This window comes from Peromyscus eremicus, chromosome 9 (genome assembly GCF_949786415.1).
Source record: "Peromyscus eremicus chromosome 9, PerEre_H2_v1, whole genome shotgun sequence".
Classification (NCBI taxonomy): Eukaryota; Metazoa; Chordata; class Mammalia; order Rodentia; family Cricetidae; genus Peromyscus; species Peromyscus eremicus.
In genome coordinates, this window is record NC_081425.1 from 60,614,840 (window position 1) to 60,634,306 (window position 19,467).

Below are 19,467 nucleotides of genomic sequence, written 5' to 3' on the forward strand. Positions count from 1 at the left end.
AAGTGGAGTGCAGCAGTGTGTAACTGTAAGTTCAGCATTGGGAAGGAGGAGGCAGCCTGAGGGCGTGGCGGTCAGCTAGGCTAACCAGTCACCAAGCTCCAGGTTCATTAAAAGACTGTGTCTCAAAAATAAATGTCTTAGGGTTTCTATTGCTGTGAAGAGACACCATGACCACGGCAACTCTTATAAAGGAGAACATTTCATTGGGGTGGTTGGCTTACAGTTTCAGAGGTTCAGTCCATTATCCTCATGGCAGGGAGCATGGTGGCGTGCAGGCAGGCAGACATGGTGCTGGCTACTACATCTTGATCAGAAGGCAATAGGAAGCCAACTGTGACACTGGGAGTGGCTTGAGCATAGGAGAACTCCAAAGCCCGCCCCCACAGTGACACACTTCCTCTAACAAAGCCATGCTTCCTAATAGTGTAACTCCCTATGCACTTATGGGGGCTAATTACATTCAAACTACAACAATAAGGTAGACAGCAAGTAAGGAAGACACCTGACATTGATCATCCCCACACACAGGCACACATGCACACATGCACACAAAAGAACTGGGGAAATTTTGTACATTAATTGGGTGTTTGTGATATTAAGGAAGTTTTAGGTATGATAACGATATTGTGGGGCTGGAGAGATGGCTCAGAGGTTAAGAGCACTGACTGCTCTTCCAGAGGTCCTGAGTTCAATTCCCAGCAACCACATGGTGGCTCACAACCATCTGTAATGAGATCTAGTGCCCTCTTCTGGCCTGAAGTCATACATGCTGTATACATAATAAATAAATAAATTAAAAAAAAAAAGATAACGATATTGTGGTTATGTTTCTAACAGAGTCCTTGGTTTTAGAAATACATTCTACAATATGTGTGAAAGAAATTACATGACGTAGGGTATCCATCTCCAAATGGTCCAAGTGAGTCAACAGAGGCATGAGGGCTAAGGACTGGAGAGGAATGGGAGACTCGGGGCTTCCACAGTTGATAACTGTTGAGGTTATTGACAGCCAGAAACATTATTTTCTATTTTGTATGGATTAGAAATGTTGCATAATGTAAGTTAGGAAAAAAAAAAAAACGGCAGCCCGTGGAAGTAGCCAACCACACATGGGACTCAGAGAGAAAGCTTTCCTGTGATAAATCACATTAATGATGCCTATCTTCCAACTTCAGGGCTTAACAGGTAGGTCATCTTTTACCACTGTTTTTCTCTGGGTAGCTACTAATTGAAGGTAGACCCTACAAGAACAATTTCAGGAAAGGTAGTATTTCTTTCCATAGGCAGACAGCTGAAACACTGAATTTGTCTTGGAATCTAATTTGTTGAAGTGTAGGTAGGCTCTCCAGGTCTCTTGGCAATGACCAAGTATTGTGTGACAACATTTTTCCTGGGGAGGCACTACACACGTCTACTCACCCCAGACAGGGAGTCCACAACAGACCAAAGTATGGATATCACCTTAGTCCAGTTTTGATGAGTTTTATTGGGGTTACTTACAGAAGTGTGTGCGAGGGGTAAATTACAAGAGCAGACAGGACCCAGAGACAGCTACAGCACCAAAGTCCACCTCAGCACAGGTGACAGTTCACAAAATGCTGGGAACCTGGGGGACACTGCACAGCCTGGAGGCAGCCCTTCCAAGTGACTCCGTTGGTCTCAACCTCTTCCAGGCAGCTGGTCTGGTGTCTTTGCAGCTTGTCTTGTCTGAGAATGACTCTCAGTAGCTTTATTGTTTACTCTGGGAGGAAGGGGCCTAGTGAATCTGGTTGGTTTCAGGGACTTCCTGGAGCTATTTTGAGTCCTTTACCTCCATGCTTACAGAACTTCCCTTTAATCGCAGAGGTGGCTGTTACATAAGGCCAAGGTACTGGATGAAGCCATGAGACAGGCCTACAGGGTTTCTGTGTCATTCTTCTCTTCCTCTTCTTAGTTCTTCCTGCTGGATACCCCTCCCAGGAGCAGCTACTTGCACAGACAGGTAAACTGTGCGCCATACATCTCCAGAGGACTGTAGGATGGCACCTCCTGGATTCGTGCAGGATAGCAGCACCCAACAGGAGCTGTTTTTTTTGTGCTATCTCTGTGTTTGGACCCCTCTTTCCTCATCAAGGGGAGACCCCGGCTTTAGTCCCTGCTAAGATTAGTGGAAAATAATGGCTTTCAAACATTGGGTTTTCAAATTGATATTTGTCTAGTATTTCAAACACTGCTATTCTTTAGTAGCAGAGTTTCTATATTAGAGTATGCTGACAAACCACCTGCAGAATCTAGGGAAGTGAAAAGTTTCTTTCTGGTCTAGTATGGGGCTTGGGAAGAACAGGCCTTTGGTCCCTGGTGCTTCTGAGTTTCCTCCATCTAGCGACTGTATCATCACTTGAAACCTATCGCCAGGTGCAGTGGAAGACAGAACAGAGGAGTGTCATCACCTGAGTGACCTCTGACCAGAGGTGACAGACATCACCTGCTGCCACAGTCCATTAGTGAGGGCAAGGAAAGGAGCAGGCGCTACAATTGGGAACAATTCCACGGGAGGCAACAGAGCTCTGCCTCGAAGCCTCAGCACCAACAGTAGGCACCCCTGGCCTCTCAGAGAAGCAAGGAGTTGTTTTGATATGAAGTGTCCCCTACAAAGGCTCATAGATTGAGGACAGGTGGTGCTATTTGGGGAGGTTGGGGGAGCTTTAGGGGATGAGATGTAGGCAGAGGAAGCAGGTCAGTCTATGAGGATCCTTGGGGATATCATCTACCCTCTCCCACCCTGCTTTCTGTTCACCATAATGTGAACAGCCTGTTTCACCCCACGCCCCTGCCGCAATAGTCTTCCCAGTTGTGAGGGCCAAGGAGCTACGCAGCTACAGGCTACAACCTCTGAAATTACAAGCCCTTGTTCCCTTGACTCGTTCCTTTTGGGTGTTTCGTCATGGATAGGAGGCCTCTCTGGGACCTCGGCAACTGTGTGAAGTTAGAGTCCCTTCTCTCCCACCACGGGGAGCTGTTCTCAGGGTAAGGCCATTTGGAGAGGAAGTGAGTTAGCCTTTTCACTAACTAGAGGTCCAGGGGGTTTTAACCCGAGGGAGGGGATCCTAGAATGTGCTCCAAATTTGGGTGAGTCCATAGAAGACATCCATAAAATTTTTTTGCTTGTTTGTGTGCAACTTTCTAGGAAGGGGTCCACAGTTTGGCACATTTAAAGAATCCAGGAAGCATTCTTTCTAAAAACTCACAATGAAGTTTGCAGTCGTCAGGCCTCTCCAGAGAAGCAAGCTGGCAGGGAGTGTACAGAGAAAGGAAGGTTGGAGGAGGTACGGGCTCACATGGTTAGGGAGATTTGCAAGTCCACAGTTTTTAGGGTGTGCCAGCAAGCTGGAGACCCAGGAAGAGCCCATGCTGCTGTTCAAATCCAGAGGCCTCCAGGCTGGAAAATCCCTTCACCCCAGGGAAGGTCATTCTGAGTCCTCCTCCCCAAGCCTCACTGAGCAAGGCACCCTCATTAGGGAGAACCAGATACGTGCTTATTCTAGTCCGCCAATTTCAATGTTAGTCCCATCCAGACACCTGCACAGAGACATCCAGAGTTAATGGCTGACTATGCATTTGCATAGTCCACCTAAGCTGGCACAAAAACATGTCTTAGGGTCACTCAAGCCAAAAGGTAGAGGTTAGAAACTACCATTCTAAGAAAAGTTCACCACTCCTGTGTCCCCAGTCCACCTTCCCTGCTTTCAGGGGCTCTGAGCCATGTCCTCTCCCAGCTTGCTTAGCCTTGTGACATGTAGATTAAATTAAATCACGTTCTCCCTGCAACTTTCATGTATTCCTCACTGAAAGAATTGGGCCAGGACTTGTCACCTCAGCTTTAGTAAATGTTAATGTTAAAGCATTATATGTCTCTGGGAAATTTTAGAACTTTACAAATAGTTCAGTAATGCTGCTTTCCCTCGGCTGCCTCGGACTTTTGCGTGCGCAATACTCTCTCTGAAAGGGGAGTTAGGGGACAGTCCCGACAGGGAAGCTGTGCTGTGCTGACGCCAGGCTGGCCACTGCTTTAACATGAGTGGATTACAGCAGAGTGGTGTGCTCACACCATTAGCTAATGAGGCCTGTGCCTACAGCAGTTTCCCCACTGCAGACAGTTGGAAGCAGGGAGGTGAGGCTTGGGGAGGAGGACTCAAAACTCTTTACCCGCCTTGAACAAATAGTGTAATCGGTGAAGCGCTGTTGTCGTGTGCTGATCTTAGGGCCCGTTGCTAGTGTTCATCTCGGAGAAATTCCCCAGCAGGTGAACTGCTGACCTCACAGCTTTCACCTCCCTGCTTCCAACTGTCTGCAGTGGGGAAACTGCTGCAGGCACAGGCCTCATTAGCTAATGGTGTGAGCACACCACTCTGCTGTAATCCACTCATGTTAAAGCAGTGGCCAGCCTGGCGTCAGCACAGCACAGCTTCCCTGTCGGGACTGTCCCCTAACTCCCCTTTCAGAGAGAGTATTGCGCACGCAAAAGTCCGAGGCAGCCGAGGGAAAACAGCTTCCTCCTTCCGGTATTTCGAAGCCTGCCTCTGTTTGTCTTGACTTCTTCTGGGCCCTGGCTCTTTCCTGGTTTTGTCTCCATTTTCCTTTTCTTCACATCCATGAAGGCTGATGGTTTGGGGCTGGAACTCTTCCCTCCCCTCTTTCGGATTTTCCTGTGCAGGAAAAGGCTTCCTGCCCATCATTCTGCAGTGCCCCCCCTGCCCATTTCCCATGCTGCACTGCTGCCTCCCTGCTTCAGAAAGAGAGGCTGTTCAGGGGTGTCATTTGGAAAGATCCCAATGGGCCAGCAGTGCTGTGCTACTATAAAATGAGATTATTCACAGGCTGTGGCCACTGCTTTCAGTGGTGTCCCTGAAACGGTAGTGAAATGTCCGAACAGCAATTGTTCCTGAGGTCCTGGGCCTCACACCTGAGCCCTGAGCCTGGGAGGAATGGGATATTGCTGTTACTAGCAACGGCTTTCTTGTCTGGCTGCAAACTTTCCTAAACGTCATGCAAAAGAAATTAGTAGATTATATTGAGCTATAAAGAAAAATTAAATTATGAACTTTGTAGGTAAATGGATGGAACAAGAAAGGATCGTATTGAGTGAGGTAACCCAGACCCAGAAAGACAACACTACGTGTTCTTCCCCACCTGAGGCTCCTAGCTTCAGATCTTCAGATGTGAGTACATGTCCTGGAGAAACTGCAGGAACCAGGAAAGTAACAGAGGACCATTGTTGGGGCAGTGGGACTGGGGAGCAATAGAGAGGAGGCTAGCAGGGGACACGTGACCTTATCAGAGACATGGGACAAAGGGAAGCTCTAATTAGGGATGGGGAGTGGGACAAATACAGGAGGAGGAAAGAGGGTAAAATAACACTAAGGATGTCTGAAAAAGTCATTAAGGAATCTAGCCGGGCAGTGGTGTGCTGTGGGATATTCTGTATGGCAAATGTGTTGCTCTGATTGGTTAGTAAATAAAACACTGATTGGCCAGTAGTCAGGCAGGAGGAAGTATAGGCGGGACAAGAAGGAGGAGAATTCTGGGAAGTGGAAGGCTGAGTCAGAGACACTGCCAGCCGCCGCCATGACAAGCAGCATGTGAAGATGCCGGTAAGCCACGAGCCACGTGGCAAGGTATAGATTTATAGAAATGGATTAATTTAAGATATAAGAACAGTTAGCAAGAAGCCTGGTACAGCCAAACAGTTTGTAAGCAATATAAGTCTCTGTGTTTACTTGGTTGAGAGAGATTTGTCCTGACTGTGGGCCAGGCAGGAAAACTCTAGCTACAGTGGTGGCACACTCCTTTAATCCCAGCACTCAGGAGGCAGAGCCAGGTGGATCTTAGCGAGTTCGAGGCCAGCCTGGGCTACAGAGCGAGATCCAGGACAAGCACCAAAACTACACAGAGAAACCCTGTCTCAGAAAAAAAAAAAGTCATAAAGAATCATACTAGTAACTATCTTTAAAAAGCCTATAATACACTGAATTCTGTGTATAAATATACATATATAGTTTAAATGAACTTTTCTCATCTGGTCTGCTAATGCTCCCTCTAAGAGCCATAGACCATCTAACAAAAACCCCAACACCAGGCATGAGAAGCCTTCTTTTGAGGTATTTGAGTCGGGGTTATTCAAGAGACTCCCCCAAATTACAAGCTATTGCTGTTGCCCTTGGTTGAACCCAGAGGTGGGAGGTAAGTCTCTATAGCTGAAGACCATGGACTTCAGACTCAGAGGCCCTTAGGCTGGAACTGACTTGAAGTCTCCTCCCTGAGGACTAACTTTCATGGTACCAGAGATGCCATGCAAGCTTCCAAATGACAGAAGCAACCAACAGTCCTACCCAGCTATGGTGCCTAGGAACCACGTCAATGACCAGCACAGCACAACAACCTAAGGGTGCAGTAGTGGCACGCACACCTTGGGGGTGACCAACAGCTCCCTGATTGACTTAAGGCCTGCTCAACGAGAGGGAAACCATGTGAGGCACTGGAAACCTACCCAATCACCTGGGGCTAGTGAAGTTGTGGATCTTGGAGAGAACCTACAACCACCACTTTACTAAACCAGCGCAATCCCTAACAACAATCTATAAACATTTGTCCTTAAATCCATAGATGACTGTAGTCCTCACCTCTCATCAGGGAAACTTCTCTTCGCAACAGAACAAGAGCGACCGCTATAGAAAGCCACAGACAACCAAAAGGTAGAGTTGTGGAGCCCCGTCTTAATCGATAACACTGGTGAAACACTCCGGTACCTAAGGCTCAGGGAACATGAGGAGACAGAAGGATTGAGAGAGTCAGAAGATGAGGGGGATTGCTGTGAGTTTGTGTCCCCTAGTAATGTCAGAAGCTACACCCACACATTCTTACCAGTGTGACAGCCTAAACATGAGCTGAACGAGGACAACAGTAGACAGGCTAAGACGTACACAAAGAACTCCAGGCAACTGAGGAATGCTGAGAGCGGGAGAAATCAGTCTTCCCCAGGAGGGAGCACACCAATTGGTTATCCGATACCCAATGTCAGCCCTGCAAACATGCACACAAGCAACACTATACAGAGTGAGCGGGTCGCTTTTCTGTATTTAGGAATATATATGTCTGTACATATACGTATATGTATATAACAACAATTAATGAAAAGGAGGTCATGAATTGGAAAGAGAGCAAAGGAGGGTTATGGGAAGGTTTGGAGGGATGAAAAGGAAGGGGGAAATGATGTAATTAAATTATAACTTCAAAAAGTAAAGGAAATAATTGAAAGACGAATAAAGTTAATTTAAGAAAAGAAATTAGTAGATTAAATTAAAGCCTGTTAAAACACAGACAGATTGCTTCCATCTAACATTACTCTTTCATTGCCCATAGCCATGTCCTTCTGGTGTGTTTGATTTTCAGGGCACCCTGAAACTTTCTCTGTGGAGGGAGGGAAGACGCCAGGGAAAGGGTCAAACTGAGCAGCAAGAGCCTCAAGCTCTCTGTGCATTCGTTTCCCAGGGGATCCTGCGCCACCAAGGAGATTTCTCTCCTGTAACTGAGTTTAGAGAGAGGACTCTAAGAACTGGAGTTTCTATCTGGCAGTGCTGCTTGGATGCTGGAAATTGAGCCTCCTCTGCAAGAGCAACAAACGTCTTAAACCACTGAGACATCTCTAGCTGGGTCTGAATTTGTAGGAAAGTTTGTTTTTTCTTTCTCCTGCTAGCTTTTATTGATTTTTAAATTTGATTTGCTTTTTTAGTATTTTCCTGGACATCCAATGCAAGGCTCATGCCATGCCAGGTAAGTGCTGTGGCTGTCCCCTGCTTTGGTTATTGTTTTCTACAAGGACCGGTTTTCTTTTGGATCCTGGGTATAATCTTTAAGTACCTTTCCTAGAAGACCATGTGTTTCTTGAGAGTGAATTTCCCAAAAGTTACCACGGTCTTGTGATAGGGAAAACTGTATTCTGACTTTGCCAGTTGGGAGGTGAGAAACCCCAGACAAGTTGTTGAACCTCTCAGATCTTTATATGTACACCTGACAAACTTACGTACTGGGACTTCAGACATAGTCCAGTCATTAAAGCGCTTGCTGCTTAAGTATGTGAGCCCGGGTTTGATCCCCAGCACCCACTTCAAAGCAAGGCATGGCGGTACACATTTGTGTCTTTAGCACTTGAGAGGAAGAAACAGAAGGACCCATGGCTGGCCAGCCTAGCCGAATTAACAAGTTCAAGGTTCATTGAGAGATTCTGTCTAAAAAAATAATAGAGTGGACATGACCAGATAGTAAGACCCTATTGTTAAAGCCACATTTTGGTTCCTGGACGTAAGAACTCAACCTGGAACTTCCCTGAAAACTTTTTGTCTGCTGTCCAGCTTCCATGGTGCCAGAAGATGTTATGCAGTCTGCTGGGGGAGAAAAGTTATTAATGTCTTACCCACAGTGGACCCTACACACCACAGTACTAACCCACCAGGCAATAGATGCCACTGGGGCAATAATGGCATTACTACTATAGGAGTAACCAACCACTTTCTGCTTAGATTTGAGGCCTGCTCTACAGGATGAAATTCACGCCCTGAACTTAGTGAAAAGCCCCTGGCTGGGATGGTCCTAGCCCCAAGGGTGGGGAAATCTACTGTTGTTGTGTTATCATGGCCATAGCACTAAGCTATTTTCTAAATGCTTGTGTTTATAGACGTAGATAAGTGCGGCTCTCAATTTACGTCAGAGGAGCTTCCTTTTGTAGTAGCACAGTTAGTTCAGAGACTCATAGCTGGTCAGAGTGCTAAAAATAAATGACTATGAGTCCCCACGCCGAAATAAGATATTTATATCGACCTTCCCTCCTCCAAAGGTTTAGAGGACATCAAAGAAGAGGGGTCAGAGAGGACAGATGAGCTGTCAAGTGGGGAGGGTGCTGTGCAGGGCTGTCTTCTGGACATGATATGACATGCTCATAGACTCACTGCAGCTGTGGTTATCTAAGGAAGACCAACCAGTCAAAATCCAACCATGGGTGGCAGGGTGGGGGGGGGGATTTCACAGGGCTCCTCTCGTAGCCGAGCAGCTATTGGCAGGTGACTGCCACTGTGGGAGGAAGAGTCATTTTTCTTTTGGACTGTGGCCATTAGTAGGTTGCTCGTGCTCCTGTGGATGGCCCCACACCCAAGTGCATATGAACTGTACAAATTGAACAGTGGGTTACAGAAAGAAAAAAAAAAGAGGACATAAGTTTGGAACATAAAGTTGGGGGAGGGTTAAGGGAAGGCGGAGGAGGAATTGGCGGGGAATATGATTAATACTTTGTATACACATGAAATTCTTAAAGAATAACTACAAAATGTTAAATTAAAAGTGGTGGTGGTGGTGGTGGTGGTGATGATGATGATGTGGAGAGAAATGAAGGAAGTCACTTGATGTCAACTTCTGGCTTCCAATGTCCTGGGAGTTCACACCAGAGACCGAATGCCAGCGTCTTCAGCTGCTTGGCTTCCTGAAACCAGAACTGCTAGGCAGTGAGCTCACCCACCTTGAGTTCCCCCAAAGAGTTCAGCCCAAGGAGCTGGCAGCAGAGGATGCTGTACAGGGACCAGAATATGACTGGCTGGGCCTGCAAAAAGATTGAGCTGGAGGATCTCAGGTTTCCTCTGGTCTGTGGGGAGGGAAAAAAGGCCTGGGTAATGGCCACCATTGGGGTGACCCGAGGCTTGGGAGACCACAACCTTAAGGTCTGTAGTTCCACTCTGCCCATTAAGCCTTTCCTCTCCTGCTTCCTCGAGGTACGAGTGTATGACCTGACGCAGTATGAGCATTGTCGAGATGATGTGCTAGTCCTGGGAACAGATGGCTTGTGGGATGTGACCAGTGACTGTGAGGTAGCTGCCACTGTGGACAAGGTGCTGTCAGCCCATGAGCCCAATGATCCCAGCAGGTATATAGCTCTGGCCCAAGCTCTGGTCCTGGGGGCCCGGGGCATCCCCCAGGACCGTGGCTGGTGTCTCCCCAACAACAAACTGGGTTCCAGGGATGACATCTCGGTCTTCGTCATCCCCCTGGGAGGGCCAGGCAGTTACTCCTGATGGGCCCAGCCCCATCCCTGTCACTGCCATCTAAGCCTCTCCATACTTACCTTCTCCTGGTCCAAATAGTGAAGTTGTGTTCCTGACTCTTGAGTGACCATTTAATTGACAAAGGGATGCCCACTAGATCCAGAATTGCAGCAACTGACAAATAAAACAGATGGATTAAAAAAAACAACAACAACACAAACAGTTACATATGCCACACACATATGCACAAATGTACGTGTAGAGGAAGACTTAAAAGTAAAAAGAAGGTGCTGAGACTGTATCTCAGTTGGTAGAGTGTTTGCTTATCCTGTACTAATGCCTGCAATCTATCTGCAGTATTGCATCCATTGAGTGTGATGGTGTATCCCTGTGATCTCAGTACTTAGGAGGCAGTGGCAGAAGAACCAGCAGCTCCAGGTCATCCTCTGATCACAGTGCACTTGAGAACAGCCTGGGCTGTCTGAGATCTGATCTAAAAGATAATAAGGGCTGGGAAGATGGTTCAGTGGGCAAAGGCACTTGCTGCCATGCCATGTCACCTGGGTTTGATCCCCAGAATCGTGTGACAGAAAGAAAGAACTGATTCTCAGAAGCTGTCCTCTGATTCCCCATGAGCACTGGCAGTGTGGCACACAAATGCCCACATGCACAATAAGTAAAATTAAAACAATAAAATTAGGGTAGAGAGATGGCTCAGTGGATAGGAGCACTCCCTGTGAAAGCCAGAGAACTTGAGTTCAAATCCCCAACACCCACACAAAAAAGGCCATAGTCATGGGTGCTTGTAAAACCAGCATTGGGAAACAGAGACAGGAGAGTCCCTGAGGCTTGCTAATCAAGCAGTCTAGTTCAATTATAGAGCTTCAAGTTCAGTCAGATACCTTGTTTCAAAAAATGAGGCAGTGGCTGGGCATGATGGTACCATGTACTCTGGAGGCAGAGGCAGGTGGATCTCTATGAGTTCAAGGTCAGCCTGATCTATACAGTGAGTTCCGGGATAGCCAGGGTTTTGTAGAGAGACCCTGTCTAGAAAGCAATAAAACAAAATAAGTTAGAGAACAATGGAAGAAGATGCTTGATATGTACTTCTGGCCTCTGTACATGTTCCAGTAGGTGTGTGGTAGCACACTCACACACAATTTAATAATAATAAGAAGAAGGAGAATTAAAATAGAAAAAAAAATTACCCCTTTAGCTCACATGGTAAATGTAAGCTTTAAATTTGATAATATATGTAAACTACTATATTATCTGAGATAACATACATAAAACCATATACAACCATTGCTTCATAAAACAGCCTCAAAATTAAAAAAAATACTGAAAGTGACATTTAAAACTGTCAATTTTTTTTCCTGCAAACCATCTTGAGAGGCCTTCCAGAGCCCTTCCCCTTTCCCTTAAGCTGCCTTATCTGATGGAGCTTCTGAATTCCTCCTACCTCTTTCCTCATGACTCAGGTTCTTGTTTTGAACCTGAGTGACTGCACTGTCCATGAACCCAGGATGACCTAATTCGGGGCTTTCCTGACATCTAGCCTCTTGTCCCTCTGCCCACTAGCATGCCCACAACCTCTGGTCACATGCCCATAATAGCACTTAACACACTGAAGCAAAGATATTTATCAAGCTCCTTTACCTAGCCCCCTTGGCCTGGCAGGACCAGGTTCCCAAGTATCTGCTGCAGAGTGACACTGTCTGGGTCCTACATGATGGCTGTGTAACCAGCACTTGGCATTTTATGCTTATTCATTCAGACAGACACGGGCATGTGTCCCCAGCTGAGTGCTAAAAGTGCTGATCTATTTTAGCTTTCCAAGACAGCCAAGGACAGAAACTGCATTCCTCCTTAGACCCGAGGATGAGTTTTAGTTACTGCAAGGTCAGGAAAGTATCCCCTTCCTGATGTAGTTTCAGCCCATTCTCTTTTCTTTTGGCCATTGATAGGACTGTTCAGTTTGCTTTGATAGCAGGGTCGTTGAGGCCAGGCAGCCTGTGTACAAGTTTATCTACAACTTAGTTGTACTGTGTGTGTGTGTATGTGTGTTTGCAGATGTGTGTGCACAAACATGTGAGGCCAGATGTTGACACACGGTGTCTTCCTAAATCACTCTCCACTTTATTTTTTCAGACAGATTCTCTTACTGAACTTGGAGCTTGCTGATTCTAGTAGACTAGCTGTCCATCAAGCCCCAGGCTCCCCTTTTCACCCCCTCAGCTCTGGGATTCCAGGTACATCACTGCGCCAGGCTTTTTTTTTTTTTTTAATTGCTTAATGTGGATTTTGGGGGATCAAATTTGGGTCTAGCTGCTCAGAGTTTGTTCATTTCTTTTGTTTGTTTTTGTTTCTGTTTTTTAAAGACAGGGTCTATGTAGCTTTGGCTGGCCTGGAACTCTCTATGTAGATCAGGCTGGCCTCAACTCACAGAGATCCACCTTCCTTTTCTTCCTGAGTGCTGTGATTAAAGTCATGCACCACCATAGCCAGGCCTCCTCAGTATTTTAACATCGGGAAAGTCATTTCAAGTACTTCTGCCACATGAGTCTTGTGTCTGTGCTGGGATAATTCTCCACCTGATGGAATGTTCTAGTTCATCTCTATTGCTATTATAAAAAAAAAATTTTTGACAAGAAACCACATAAAGGAGGAAACGTTGCCTTGGTCATTGTTCTATTGCTGTGAAGAGACATGATGACCACAGCAACTCTTATAAAAGAAAGTATTTAATTGGGAGCCTGCTTACTTTCAGAGGGTGAGTCCACGATCATCATATCAGGGAGCACATGATCATCATGGTGGGGAGCATGGTTACACACAGGCTGGGGTGGTGCTGGAGAAGTAGCTGAGAGCTATATCCTGATGCACTGGCAGCAGGCAGAGAGAGAGAGAGAGAGAGAGAGAGAGAGAGAGAGAGAGAGAGAGAGAGAGAACAAGCCTGGCTAGGCCTTTGAACACAAAGCCGCAGTTCCTAAGCCTCCCAGACAGCTTACCAACTGGAGACCAAGCATACAAATATGGGAGCCTATGGAGGCCAACCTCACACAAACCACTCCAGAGGGCTTATATGGCTCAAAATAATGCCTCCATTATTTTGGAGGCATTAAGGAAGGAACTTAAACCCCCAGTCACATCACATCCATAGTCAACAGCAAAGCTAGAATAAATGCATCTTTTCTTGCTTGCTCTCAGCTGTCTTTATCATTTTTATATGGTTCAGGACCTTTGTCTATGGAATGGTACTATCCACAATGAGTTGGGTCTTCCAACATCAATTATCAGTCAAGACAATCTCCCCCTAGACATGCCCATGGGCTAACCTGATCTAGACAATTCCTCATTAAGACTCTCTTCCCAGGTGATTCTAGGTTGTGTCAAGTTGACAGTTAAAACTCAGCAGCACACAGGCTGTATGTGTGTGGAAAGGCAGTAAGGGCATCTCTGGGACTCCTCTTAGGAAGGAATGCTGGTATCCTCTGCTTTGATCTCACAGGGATGGGTGGCGGTGGCGCACACCTTTAATCCCAGCACTCAGGAGGCAGAGCAAGGCAGATCACTGTGAGTTCGAGGCCAGCTTGGTCTACAGGGCGAGATCCAGGACAGGCACCAAAACAGCACAGAGAAACCCTGTCTCGAAAAAACCAAAAAGGGGGAAAATCTGCTTGATCTCACAGGGAGTACCTTCCTGAATAATACTTTTGGTTGCTATTGACCTAACCCCAAAGAGCATGTCTGAGTGACATGTGAACTTTTTTCTTGCAGAGTATAGAAGTGTGTAGCTGCTCCATGTGGTAAAGACTGGCAGTTCATATTTATGTTTTGAATGTGGGCACCAAAATGAAGGTACTATTTTGGGGGAGTTATGAAAACTCTAGGATGTGATCCCTAGCTGGCAGATATTTGCCACAAGGTGAAGTGTAGTTGGTTATTTTTTACTCTTTGGTCTTTGGGGGCCTGCCACCCTGTTCCCAAATAATCACACAGAGTCTTATTCTTTCTTATGAATGCCTGGCCTTAGCTTGGCTTGTTTCTAGCCAGCTTTTCTTAATTTAAATGATCCCATCTACCTTTTGCCTCTGGACTTTTACCTTTCTTTAGTTCTTACTCCATGGCCTGCTGTGTAGCTGGGTGGCTGTTCCCTGACATCCTCCTCTCCTTCTCTTGCTTCTTGATCTCTCCTTCCCAGATTTCTCCTCCTATTTATTCTCTCTGCCTGCCAGCCCTGCCTGTTTCTCTCTCCTGCCTTGCTATTGGCCACGCATTATTAGACCAATCAGGCATTTTAGACAGGCAAAGTAACACAGCTTTACAGAGTTAAACAAATGCAACATAAAAGAGTGCAACACATCTTTGCATCATTAAACAAATATTCCACAGCATAAACGAATGTAACACATCTTCAACTAATATTCCATAACAGGGAAGGCTTTCAAAGGTTATACTTAGCCCCTGGATGTTATCTTGCTCTCTGCTTCCCGATGTACAGATATGTGGAGAGCTTCTGCCACAGGCTCCCTATGCTATGAACTAGGCTACACCACCATGCCTTCTCTGCCAAGGTCAACTAAAACTCATGAAACTGTGATCCCAAATTAGTCTTCTATCATGCATTTGGTCACAGCGTGCGAAAGGGTCTAATATTATTCCCTTTCCAGTGGTCATCCTCTCTTCAACTTTCATCCTTGTGGCCAGGACCCAGAACTCTAGAACTGAAAAATGCCTTTATTACTATTATGGTATGAGCATGCAACTCAACCCTACTCAGCCCCAGCTGATGAATTTATATGTACAACTTTTACAATGTTTCTGGGAAAAGTTGTTCTTTCTGATGTTGGGAGGGGGAATAAGGAGACAAGTTTGTTCCTTTTCCTACCATTAGATGTAGGTATATGTGGATGTAATTCTCACAGCTATGGCAATCTTCTTGTGACTATGAGGGACAGCTCTAAGGATAAGAACCAACTGGCTGGAGATGTACTGATTATTTTTTTGTCAACTTGATACAAGCTACAGTCATCTGGGAAGAAGGAATCTCAACTGAGGAATCAACTCCATCAATTGGCCCAAGGCATTTTCTTAAGATTGTTGTAGTAGACATAGCTCACTGATTCCTACCTTGAGTTCCTGCCCTGACTTCCTTTCATGATAGATGAGGACTTGAGACTTGTAAGCTGAAATAAACCCTTTCCTCCCAAGTTTTTAAGTGTATATAAGTATGTGAATGCATGAGTGTGATTGTGACTGGGTATATGTGAGTGTGCATATGAGTATGTGTGAGTGTATGAGTATGTGTATGAGTGTGTGAGAGTGTGTGAATATGTGTGAGTGTGTCAGTGTGTGTGAGTATCTTTGTGAATGTGTATAGGAGTATGTGTGATTGTATATTTAAGTGTGAGTGTGTGTGTGTGTATGTGTGTGTTTCCAGAGCTGATTTAGTTTTGACCCAATGACTGAATGAATGTTCTGACCCAATGAATGAATTTATCCTTTGTTGAGTTTACAGTATGATGGCATTATTGAGAGGTAGTGACAAGTAAGAGATTCTAGGGTCAGAGGAAGCGTGTCCCCAGGGGCTGTACTTTGCCCTGTTACCTTCTTGTAGCCTTCCTTCCTTCCTTCCTTTCTTCCTTCCTTCCTTCCTCTTTCTCTCTCCCTCCCTTCCTCCCTCCTTCTCTCTCTCTTTCTTTCTTTCTTTCTTTCTTTCTTTCTTTCTTTCTTTCTCTTTCTTTCTTTCTTTCTTTCTTTCTTTCTTTCTTCTGTCACTAAGAGAGAACCCTTGCTACCACACACCAATGCCATGATGTTATACCCAAGAACATGGATGGGGCCAAGTGATCATGGACTGAGTCCTCTGACACTCTAAGCCAAATAATTCTTGTCAGAGTCAGGTATTTTGGCCACAATGATGAGAAAGGTAACTAACACTCTTAATAAGTTTTGGGGGCTCACGAATTGTTTGGGGAACTAGAAAGTCTGACATTAACCAAGCCTGGTGCCTGATGGGAAGAGAGAGTACCTGGGAATGGCTGCGCTTTGAGGTATATAAGGATGAGAGTTATATAGGCAGGGAAGTCGTGATGGTACTGTCTCATCACCATGACCATAGCTTCTGATTCATAGCTGGAGAAGAAGCGAAATGTTCATGGTGGGACTGAACATGATGAGCCAGACCCAATAGCTGGCTTCGAAGAGAAGACTGCGATCCAGACTTAAAAAGGTGGAAATAATCAGACACTGACAGCAGCCTTAGCAGATGAGTGGTCGGTGTCTCCAGGGACAGGACATGAGGGTGGGTCTCCACCGCTAGAATGGAGGGTAAGTCTAGAGCTAGAATAGGCTCAACAGAACTCTGAGCTGCAGAGTGGATGCCTGAGCTCTGACTGGGCCAGATCCCAGGCTGGAGCTGACTATCAACCTTGATCAGAAGGAAGTTGTGCTAAAATGGTATATTCATGTGTGAGAGTGATGTGTACCTACATAGTAAGTTCTCTCTGCCTCTGTTTCTAACTTTCTTTCTGTGCTGGCTAGTTTTATGTCAACTTGACATAAGCTAGATTTATCTAAAAGGAGGGAACCTCAATTGAGAAAATGCCTCCTTAAGATCTGGCATTTTCTTAATTAGTAATTGATGGAGGAGGGCCCAGCCCATTTCTGGTGGTGCCATCCCTGGGCTAGTGGTCCTGGGTTCAATAAGAAAGAAGGCTGAGCAAGCCATAAGCAAACCAGTAAGCAGCACTCCTCCATGGCCTCTGCATTCAGTCCTGCCTCTAGGTTCCTGCCCTGTTGGAATTCCTGTCTTGGTTTCCTTCAATGATGGAGTACAAATGCAGAGATACAAGACAAGTAAACCCTCTCCACCCCAACTTGCGTTGGTCATGGTGTTTCATCACAGCAATGGTGACCCTAACTAAGACATTCTCTTTATGTGTGCACGTCTTGGTCCAGTCTTTGTTGCTGTAAGAAAATCCTTTTAGCTCAGCATGGTGGCACACAACTTTAATCCCAGCGCTAGGGAGGCATTTCTTCAGTTGATGTATCTTCTTCTCAGGTGACTCTAGGTTGTGGCAAGTTGGCCATAAAAACTCACCTGGATGGTATGTATCCACCAGCTGCTCTTTTGATCTTACTACCATAAGGATTTTGTATCCTGGATTTGGGGAGGAAATCCTCTTGTAGCCACCTTGAATATGAAGGAAGACACACAGAAATAGAAGCAGAGCCTTCACTTGGGGGATGGCAGACTGCCTAAGTGTGACTTTAGTGGTTCCATGAGCTTCATAATATAGCTGTAGGCCACTCATTTGTTGGAGGGTGGGGGCTATCCTGAGGGTTGATGAGAGCATCTGGACTTCTTTGTGTGCTGGCTGCTGGCATTCCTAACTAGAGTGTGCCCTTCTTCAGGGCCTGCTCTCTGAGCACTTGTCCACAAGGCTCTACCCCTCCCTCTCAGCTTTGGATGCTGATCTAAAGGAATGGATAAGCTGAAGTGTAACTTATATAGGTTTTATTTCTAAGAGAAACTGGGGGACGGTGGCATGAGTTTTTGCCTCAGGGCTCTGAAAATCAAACCTAGACAGCTAACAGATTTCCTCTTGTGTGAGTACAGACATTTGCTAAACATGTTCCAGAATTAAATGTCAGGAATGATTTGGGAATCAAGAATCTTCCGGGTCAATTAATGGGCTTAAGCTTGAGAGCTAGTGTTTCTCTGAGACAATTCATTTTTTTCTGATAGAAGGAAGAAACAAAAACATGCAGATATTCTATTATCATTCAATTAGTCAACTTATTAATTGTTTTAAAAGCAGTCTTGGTGTAGCCTGGCTCCAAACCCACGATCCTTCTGCCTCCCCACCAGAGTGCTAGGATGGCAGGCATGTCCCACCATGCTCAATTTGTAGGACATTTTAAATGTAGTTTAGTGTGTGTATGTCCAGCAGGGTTTGCTGAGCACTGAGGGTCTGAAGGTAAAGTTCAGGTCTAATTTGAATCTCCAAAGTTTTAAATGGAATCCCTTTTATTTATTCTTTAACAACTTCAAACATATAAACAATGTATCTTTATTGTAGCAACCTCCAACTCTCCCCTTGTAGTCCCTGCAGACACCTCCAACATGTCCTTCATCCTGCTTCATGTATTCTCTGTCCCTCTTTCTCTCTCTCTCCTTTCTTCTTTCTCTTTTAAAAACCCATTTAATCCTACCGAGTGCTTCCCTTTGGAATGGTGGCTCGATCTTGTGCAGGTCACCACAGCTGTGGTGAGTTCATGGGAGTGACGGCCACGTCACATCCAGCAGACACACTGCACAGCCTTTCTCAACTTCTAGTCACTCATTTCTGCTCCTGCATTGTCAGCGTCCCACTTAGGTAGGAACACTCAACAGTCTCTTCTTCTTAAGCCCTTTGACTAGTTACGAGTCTTCGCACTACATACTGATCACTAGCAGCTTCTCTGGCCAAGGTTGAGGGCAACTACTAATCTATGCGTATACACATACATATTTAGAAGGCTGTTTGACAACATGTCTATTTAGAGAGACAACAGCAGTAGGCTTCCCTCTAGGAAAGCCTTTGACCAGACTTACAGTACCAGGCACGGATTCTTTCCTCTGGAGCAGACCTCAAATCCAATTCAAAGGTGGTTGGTTAGCCACCCCTAATATAACAGCCAGGCCACTATTGCCCCAGTGAACACACCTTTCCTGGCAGGTTGGCACTGTACCATGCAGGGCTCACCACTGGGTAAGACTACTGATGTTTTCTCTCTCCCGTTTTCCTGTGTAGCACCTTCTGGTACTATGAAAGCTAGCCAGTGAGGATGAAGTGTCCAGGACAGTTCCAGCTTGATTTTTTTTTCCATGTCCTATAAACAGTGTGCTGTGCCTTCAGCAATAGGGTCTAATCATTTAATTCTGGGGGCAACCCTGAGCAATGGAAATAGCCCATGTTGTTTTGAGGGCCCTTGGAAAAGTTTGAATTTCTGACCACTATTCATTAATACTTTATTAAGCAATTAAAAATGTGTTGGGCAATTATGCCAAACACTTCACAAATATTTGTATTTCTTTTTTTTATAGTTTGATTGAAACTTTGCAAAAGTGTCCATTGTTGAAAGTCTAAGAGAATATGAAGGGGGGACTGAAGAAATGAGTTCTTTTTGTCCTTATATCTGTGTTCTTTCTAGGGCAACCACAGAGCTTCTGTGAGAATGTTCAACACCTCTGCTGCCCAATATGGCAGACATAATATGGAGGCTAGTGAGCACTTGAAATGAAACTCGTATCTTTGAGAAGATAATTTAATTTAAATTAATCTAAATGTAACTGGCCATAGGTGGGTACTAGCTGCCACAGTGAACTGCACAGAACATGCCACTGCCAGGGGCG

General features: G+C 45.5%; 1 pseudogene; it reads left to right on the top strand.

Annotated features, from left to right (window-relative positions):
• Window positions 1-6,642: 6,642 nt before the first annotated feature.
• On the top strand, window positions 6,643-10,139 carry LOC131918957 (protein phosphatase 1J-like; annotated as a pseudogene).
• The last annotated feature ends 9,328 nt before the right edge of the window (window positions 10,140-19,467 follow it).